Source organism: Propithecus coquereli, unplaced genomic scaffold, assembly GCF_000956105.1.
Source record: "Propithecus coquereli isolate 6110/MARCELLA unplaced genomic scaffold, Pcoq_1.0 Scaffold333, whole genome shotgun sequence".
Lineage (NCBI taxonomy): Eukaryota > Metazoa > Chordata > Mammalia > Primates > Indriidae > Propithecus > Propithecus coquereli.
This window is the reverse complement of record NW_012148986.1, coordinates 1,269,737-1,278,691: the sequence shown is the minus strand read 5'-3', so window position 1 is coordinate 1,278,691 and position 8,955 is coordinate 1,269,737.

Sequence of the window (8,955 nt, the reverse complement as noted above, 5' to 3'; positions counted from 1 at the left end):
ATATATTTTTGAGGGACCCAATTCAGACCACAAAAGGAAGGTAAAGCAAATGAGGTAAAGCCAATGCTTTGTTTGCAGATTCAATACACTGGAGTATTTTTCACTTCTGTGATGATGCAAGATTTATTCCATTTTTCTCGAAACAGTCCTCTTATTCTATATGTTTTTCTCCATGCTTATAGAGAAATATTTCATTTTATTTTTATTTCTACCATTAGAAATACTATACTATAAAAGAATTGCAAGTGCAGTAATGAATGGCAACTAACATTTGGTGTTAGGGAGCTGTTGGGGTATAGTGAAGATTTTAGGAAATTGAAGTATGCATATGTATTTAAAGGACAAATTGCTACTCAGCTCCTGCAGATCTCTGCTAAAAATAAACATGGGCCCAGTGGATGTTTCCTCCTGTAAATGCATTATATAATCCTACTCTGAGGAACTCAGGCATCTGATACATGTCACTTCCAGGCAGAGGCTTTAAGAAGCAGTGTGCGTGGTTCTGTATGTTCTCTTTTTCCTTCCTTTCAAATCATGGGGACGTGTTTTAGAAGAGAGCCTCTGACAGTCTCCTTGAGTGACAGAATAAGCAGAGGCCCTTTTAGCACTTTATGGATAAATAGCATGAGTAAGAAACACATTTTTATAAAAAATGTGAGAGTTTTGGGGTTAAGATGGGCTTCCAAATAGCCCATCTTGACAGATAGAAACAATAAATTTGTATTTTTATGTGAAATATACTAATTTTTTGCATATTTCAATTAAAAAATTTTTAAATGATGTTTATTTTTTAATGAAGGCAACACGTTCTGGTTAAAAAACATCACAGGGTATAGAAAGTTTATCATCAAATAGAGAAATAGCTTATCCTACTCCCTCCCACTCCTGAATCCTATTCCCTAGAGTGGATCATTTTCAACAGGTTTGCTGTGCACTGTCCGCCTAGGGGTGCCCTTGACATCATCCTGTGTTACAGCCCCTCTATCCTGGGTGTCATTTCCTTCTGTGTCTGGTTTCCCCCTTTGCTGTGCTGAAGTACAGCTGCCACTAGCTTCTAAAGAAAGAGTATGTGGGAGGTAACATTTTTGTCTTTGCATGTTTGGAAATTTCTACATTCACACTTATTTAATAGTTTGGCTGGGTAAAGAATTTAAGTGTGCAAAATAATTTTCACTCAGAATTTTGAAGGCATTTCTCCATTGGATTTTAGCATCCAATATTGTTATTAGAACTCTGAAGCAATTCTGATTCCTGATCCTTTGAATAGGTTTAGTTTCTCATCTCTAAAGGCTCTTTATTCTGGATGTTCTGAAAGTTCATGATGAAATGTCTGAGACTTGGGACTTTTTTCATCCATTGTGTTGGCACCTGGTGGGGCCTTCATCTAACGACTCTTGAATGAAAAAATTTTCTATATTAATTCCTTGAGAGTTTTTTTTTTTTTTTTTGAAATGTCTGTTGGTTGAATAGGATTTTCTTATCATTTCTCTCCTTTTGCCTATCTCTGTATATTTTCGTTTTGCTTGCTGGGAGATTTCCTGGCTTTACTTTCCATCTCTTGTATAGATTTAAAAAACAATTTCATCTCTCACCATTTTAAAATTTCTGATCTCTTCCTTGATCTCTGAATTTTTATTTTTACAGTAATCTTTCACCTTTCTGTTTCTTTAAATTTTTCTTCTGCTCCTTCTGTTGAATTTGTGTTTTAGAGTTCTTTCTTTCTTTTATATGTATTTTCTTGTTTTGGTCTCTTGCATGTTGAAAGAGTTCTCAAATGCTCGAAGCTTCTTGACTGTAGATATATAAAGGGAGGCATGAAAAGGGCTGTGTGTAAGCTCTACGTGCAAGGGCAGGGTTGAGGGACTGGTGGGTTTGCTATGGCTTTATTGGGCAGCAACTGTGTGGGTTTTGTTTTTGTTTTTATTTTTAGATATCAAATATCAATATCATTAGTCTTTCCTTTGGGATGGTTCAGGTTTTCAGAAAAGATTTCCTAGCTGTATAGTCTGGCTGTTGGTGCTCTAGGAGGCAGGGAGGAGAAGAGGGTGTTGGGCTTCTTAATAGTTCTGTATGTAGACTTCCAGTTAATCCCCCTGCCTCAGCCCTCTACTGTATGAAATGTCCCTGAGTCCAGGGTGGCTCAGATTCAATTCCTCAAGAAAGTAAACATCTGGTCTCCATGAGAGTGAGCATAAGGGGAATGGCCTAGCCACACAGACTGGAAACGGGGACTCGAGAGCCCAACTCCTCCTTAAAGGAGTTTCCCCCCATCCTGCATTTGGCCCTCAAGTGCACTCTGAATTTTGTGTTACTTCTGTGTTCTAAGACTTTAGTTCCAAAGAGTGGATTACACAGCTTCTTGTACTATTGCCCTCTGAAGGTACTTGTTTCACCTTTATCTCTGCTAAGTTACCACCCATTAGTTCATTTTTTGTCTTCCAAAATTTTGTTTGCATCTCTTGTTCTCTGCCGCCTCTTTTCCTATTCTCTTTATCACTGGGAGCGTATACTATTTTTGTTACTCTTTACTATTCATTTAATGATATTTCTTGAGGGAGTAGAAATAACTACGTGTTTGATCTACTGTGTTTAATTCTAATTGTAATTAAAAGCAAAACAAAGCAAAACAATTGCAGGCTGTCTGGACCTCTTTATCTTATTAGCTGTTAGTTTGTGTTATCAGGTCTAAATCAATCTTTTGTTTTGATTAAGTTTTATCTCTGATAAACATGACCCTAGGCAAGTAACACAAATTAGAGTTCAGAGATTTCGATATATATATATTTTTTAAGGCAAAAGCAAGTTTATTGAGGTATGAAAAGAAAAAAAGAGGTGGCTGTCAATATTCTTGAAACATTTATTTATATGGGTTGTCTGCCTGTTTTCTCCACTAATTTTTATTTTAATGTCTTACACAAACACACCCATCAGGTAAAGAATCTTCAATCATGACGTCAATGACTTTGGCGTTCAGAAACAAATCAACAATGTGTCAGCATCACTTGTGTGTCTGGTATAATTGGTACCAATCAGATCCCATAACAACGGATGCTTTCCGTTGAAAATCTCTATACACCCAAGTGATTAAAAAGACTTAGCTAGTATTCATTTTGTTTCTGTGTTGGTGGAAGTCCACGGTAATGGAATCTGACTGGTTAGATGTTAGTGAATTACTCTCTGTGGCTAGGTGGCCGCCTTTTGTCATAAACTTTAAAGTCAGACTTACAGCTATGTTTATTGTTTAGCAGTTTAGCAGATGCTTTGCCTCACCACTTGTCTTTCAGCGCAGAAGATATGTTTCATTGCAAAATTAAATTGGTATGGCTGTCTAATTAACTATGAGTATCTGGGCAAATTCTTTCCCCCTCTTTTCCTTGTATTCCATAAGCCTATTCAAAACCAGATCCCAGAAGGAGAAATAGCATGTTCTCACCAGCTCAGCAAATCTTTTATGAGTCAATTCTTTCATTCCAGGCTTTTCTATATTAACAGAGGCAAGAATGTGGATGGTGACTCTTCAGTGGCCAAGAGAGTCCAATTTGCTCTCATGTCCCAACGTATAAGGTCCCAAGGATCCCATTTCATCAGGATTCTGTCTAAGGAGAGGTCCTTAAACACACTATGTTGTGGAGTATGACCAACCATCCCAATTTTCTTAGGATTAAGAGATTTGTCAGGATGCAGCGCTAAAACTGGGAAAGTCACCAGGAAAACAGGAAGTTAATCACTCTAATTGTCTGAGGCTAGGGATCATGTGACATCTTACAGGATTAAGACTTGTCTGAGCTGCCTCCAAACTAGACAAAGAAATGCTGGACATAACTAGAGAGACGCATATACTAGGCATAGGGATGCTGAAGACCAGGCTGGACGCTGCTTAATGTGCCATTCAATCTGGGCAACTAGTCAACCCGGGATTACTGGGTAACTCCAGCAGTTTCCCTTGCTGACGGAGCTCTGCACTCTGGCAGTTCTTGCTTACTTTGGTTTTCCACAACAAGCTCACTGTTTGTTTACAGGATGTGCTGGGGGGCTCTGGTTATCTTTCAAAGAAAGAGCTGTAACACCAACAACAGGAATAAGAACAAAGAATTTAAGACAATGTGTTATGAATTTTCATCCATATATTTTGATAGACTTGAGCACTCGGAGAACCATGCACTTATTGAGAAAGAAAAAAAGTGAAGAAAAAAATGGCATGGATCTCCTGCCCCCAGCCCTTTCCCCCTCACCTATCCTACCCCTCTCCTCTACATTTGGTCCCAAGGCAGGAAATTCTGTCAGTCTGTGCCTTTCCTCGGGATGGATGCAGCTCACTACCAATGTCACCTAATTCACCACCTTGAGCAGCTAGTTCTAGCCCAGGGAAGTCCCAGGGACCAAGGTGGGGCTCAAGGCACCCTCTAAATATGTACCCCTACAAGAGACCTGGTCTGCTGTCCACCAGAGCAGGGGGCCACTTCTGATGAGGTGGTTTTGCTTTCATTAAATTAATTTCTCCTGAGACCCACTCAGAGACAAGGACTTTATTATTGGCTCAATTATTCTATCTTACTTTGGGTACACACCTAGGAATTAAAACATTCTTATGACCAGGTCATGTGAACTAGCCCAAAATGCCCTCTAATTTATTGTAATAATCCAAAATACAATAAGCATGTCTTATTCTTTCTTATTTCAAATTGTGATAATCACAAACAGAAATTTATAAATCACCTGTATGGAAATAAACCCTCCACTCTCCTCTGTATTACTATAATTAATGCATTTTCTATTATTTGATCTGTGAACTAAAGGGGGAAATAGAACAAGCATCAATTGAACACTTATTACATGCCAAGTACTATGCTAAATAATGCACATTATTTAAACAACATAACTTTCCAGTTATGTTGGAATTCATAGCTCAATCTCGTATAAGTAGTTGAGTGATTTGCCAAAGGCCACACACCTAGCAATAAAAGAGTTACGTTTCCACCTCTCATAAGCCTAACACAAAGCTGATGGTTTTTCACCTTTAACATGCTGAGTGGTGGCAGGATTTTCCCTTTTTGTCTTCCTACGTGTCCCCAACACATGTGATGTGAGGAGGGTAGGATCCTTCTCAAACAGAAGTACGAAAGAAAGGAGGAAGGGAGTGAGAAGATGGTAACCATCTTTTCTGCTGTTGCTGATTCCTTAAATCAATTAGTCAATATTTCTCTCTCTCTCTCTCTCTCTCTCTCTCTCTTCCTGATGTCTGAGTATTTTTCTTTATTATTCAAAGTCAAGCTTTCAGGCTTGATACAAATTCTGGCTAGACTGTGAATATTCATCTCTTCTAATTTCTTCATATTTATCTAGTGCGTTTTCTTGCTCACCTTGTGTTTTGTAGGTTTGCCCTCTTTCCTTTATGTTGAGCTACCGGTTGGCACAGGGAGTTTTGGCTTTCCCTAGAATCCCTGAGTAACTCTCCAGTCTCTTCCTTGTTGATTTTTTTTTTTTTTTTGGCATAAAAATCTACTATGATATGGAGGAAGTATTGAGTGAAAGAATTGGAAAAATTGGAATAGTGGTCAAAAGGTGGGTTTTTTTGGCTCTTTACTGAAAAGGCACAGAAGTTCTAGGCAAAATCTAAGCTCATGTTGTGATATGGGGAAGGAACAGGTCAAAGAGCTGAGATGTCAACGGTTGGGGTGGCTCATCCGCATGCTACTGACGTTATTTGAAATATTCAGAGTCTATATGAAAACTTCAACCAAATATCTCAAACTCTTCTTCCTCCAGGACACAAATTAAGTCCTTTAAGTCAGGTTGGTGTGCCAGGAGCACCGCATGCAGCTCTGTCATGCCTCTGTGTCAGCACTTATTGCATCGAATGGTCATTGCCCTTTTACATGTTGGCGAAGGCTGTGAGAGTAAGGACTGCATTGTGCCTCGGCACTAGCAGAGGGGATGCTGCACAGAAATACTTGTTAAATGTTTTTGAATGAATGAATTCAACTATCACAGATAGTCTAAGTTTCAGGCATTTGATGAAGAAACTGAACTTTAACTGGAACCTATTTTTTCTCTTTCCATTTCTTGCATCAGCTTTCTTTGGCTTGGCCCTATTCTTAGACATCTCCTATTCGTGCTGTAGAAGTGGAGCCAGACCTTCATTGCACAGCCCATCGTCTCTATAGTTGGGTGTATGCACCCAACAACATGCAAAATATGATTCAAAGCGTCTGAGCTAAGAGTGGAAAAAGCATGGTTACCCAGAGGGAAATCAGGGTGTAGTTATCAAAAGAAGGGTGAATGGATTCCAGGTGGCAATAAAAACAGATATCTACCACAAAAGGGAACAACAATTATTTCTCTTATGAGACTAAGAGATATACCACCACCACCAGCTTCAAATTGTGCAGAAATTGGATCTTGTTTGCTCTTCAGGGTTTGGATTCATCACCTGGATGTTTTTGAGTAAAGGTCACCTGCCTTTGTCCCTGATGACCTATTCACTTTGACTTCCCAGAATCTCAGGATGGCTGAACTGCAGGTTTGTTGATGGCTGGCTGTGGGTCTCACTCCACCCTTCCAGGAGCCCTTTGAGCTATGAAAGCAGGAGCACCGTGGCTGCCATAGGCAGCCTCTGAATTGGGAATCTGCTCGAGGTGTGCTGATGGGGACTTGACAGTGACTTCCAACTGAAGTTAGATTTACAGAGCTTCCAGAAAATAGGCTTGCTGCTGAATGCAACTGTTTTGGAGGAGAAGGAGGAGAAAGGCATAAGGAGTTGGGGGCAGTGGTGTGTGCAGAGTGAAACTGAGAATCACTGCAAGCTGTAGGTGAAGAGGAAGATCACAGTGGATTTCAAGATGACAGGAAAAAAGGAAGGTCTTGCTGGTCAGTGTTACATCTTGGAAGCCAGAGGCTAAATCTGCTCATGGCATTTAGCCGTGCACAGTGACCTTATAATTAGAATACTTAACAAAATATAAAAAGCCTCAATAGCAGAAAAATAACAAAATCTACTTTAGAAGAACTTAAAGCTTGGAAAAGGAAAAAAATTAAAGTGATAGACTAGTTATTACACAGAACAGACATGAGCACACTACCTTAATCTCCCTTAGGCTTTGGGCCATTTTAATTCTCTTTCAACTTACAAATTACTTTCACATTTCTAAGGGACACAGATGTGTCTTAAATTGATAAGTGGAGTGTCAAGCATCACTTCCAGTAACAGGAAAAGAATCCACAGTCTTTAATTTTTACGTCTAATTGACTTCCGTTCAGGTGTAGTCAAATGTATATTATTTCTTAATTTGACACCTTCTACTTAAAAGGTCTTATTTTATATGTGTCAGAGTCACAGGTGTGAAATTAGTCGCTGGGAAGGCTAACTGTTCCAGATTCTTTTGACCTTATGGCTGGAAGGAATTTAATTGTAACCTCATAAAAAGAGAGGAATTCTGGCCACTAGGGAAGATGATTACATGGTCATTGACAATGTGAACTTGAATGGCTACATTAGCTCTTTAATTATAATGAATCAAGAAGAAACGTTCAAGGTTGGAAAGGAGGCACTTGGTAGGGGATAATGACAGGTACTTATGCAAATGGTATCAACACTGACAGAAGGAAGAGGCTGGAGCTTCTTTGGGCCAGTTTGGAGACTTCAGCCAACAAGAGAAGTTCAAGACCCACAGAAGTTTCAGCATTTGTATTTAAAACTATCCTGTAAAGTGACACATTTCTATTCAATAAATCTCATGCTGGGGTTTCCTTTGTTAGGAAAGTGGCTCTGTTATCTTTTCGTCCTAGAATTTTTCCTGCTAACTTAGTGTTAATTCCCTAAAGCTAATTTCCCTAACACTAATTTCCCACCCTTAATGTGAATGGAGGGGAAAGGAAAATAAAATACCTGAGACCAATACAGTATATCAAAAGCTCCTAGTAACCAAGTTTTCTTTATATAAGTTCTCACTAGTAAAAAAGAAAAAAAAATTGTTTTTGTTTGTTTTTATTCCCAGCTATGGCTTCAACTTCTACCATCTCAAAACATTCAGGGCTGTTCTTTTAATGCATAGAACGCAGTCAATAAGACTAGATAAATAAATTAATGATTGGAGGAATGGATGATTATAGGAACATGAATGTTGTAAAGAGAAATAAAAGCAACTCAAAATGGAATTAAGGGAAGCAGGTTCAGTATTAGATTTCGATTTACATACCGTTTATAACACTAAAAATAGATGTATTTCTTAGAATTCTTTAAAGAAATTCTGTTGAGAACACTTGTGAGATAATCATTTTTAGTCAGAGATTGCTTAATTAAGGTAAGGATATACAAACAACTTTTACCACCCACAGGCAAAGTATTGTTGTTTGTCAGAATAATGAAACTAGTTTCTGTTTATAGAAAACCAGACGGTCCTCATTGGAGTTCCTTGTTTTCAATAATGGAAAAAAAAGTCCCTATGAAAAATGTGTTTTCTTAGGATGTAGAATCACCACCTTGGGTGGTATATTTAGGGGAAGAGAATGGTTATTCTTCACTCCTAATGCTTCCTTCCATGTGGATAGAACTTCTGTTACAATAATTTCCCTCTGCCTCTCTTTTTACTTCTCTCTAGGGAAAGAGGTTTTATTCGATATGTTAATTTGGGAGAAGATGCTGAGCCTCACCCTCTTCTCCAGTGCTATCCTGCCCACAAAAAGCCCACATTATTTGTTCTTCTAAGTCAGTGGTTCTCAAAATGTGTTCTTATACCAGAAGCAACAGCCTCACCTGGGAAACTTATGAGAATTTGTTATAGAAATGAGCCAAATATGGCCCGATTGCTTACTCCCTCATGGAGGCCAGGAGCAATGAGCTCAGAAGCGCAGCAGTGCCAAGCGCAATTTTTACACATCCAATTGTTTAAAATGCCCAGGTAGGTAGATTGTTAGTCATGTAGAGCCTGTTTGCTTTGCAGACCTGTGAAACTGCAC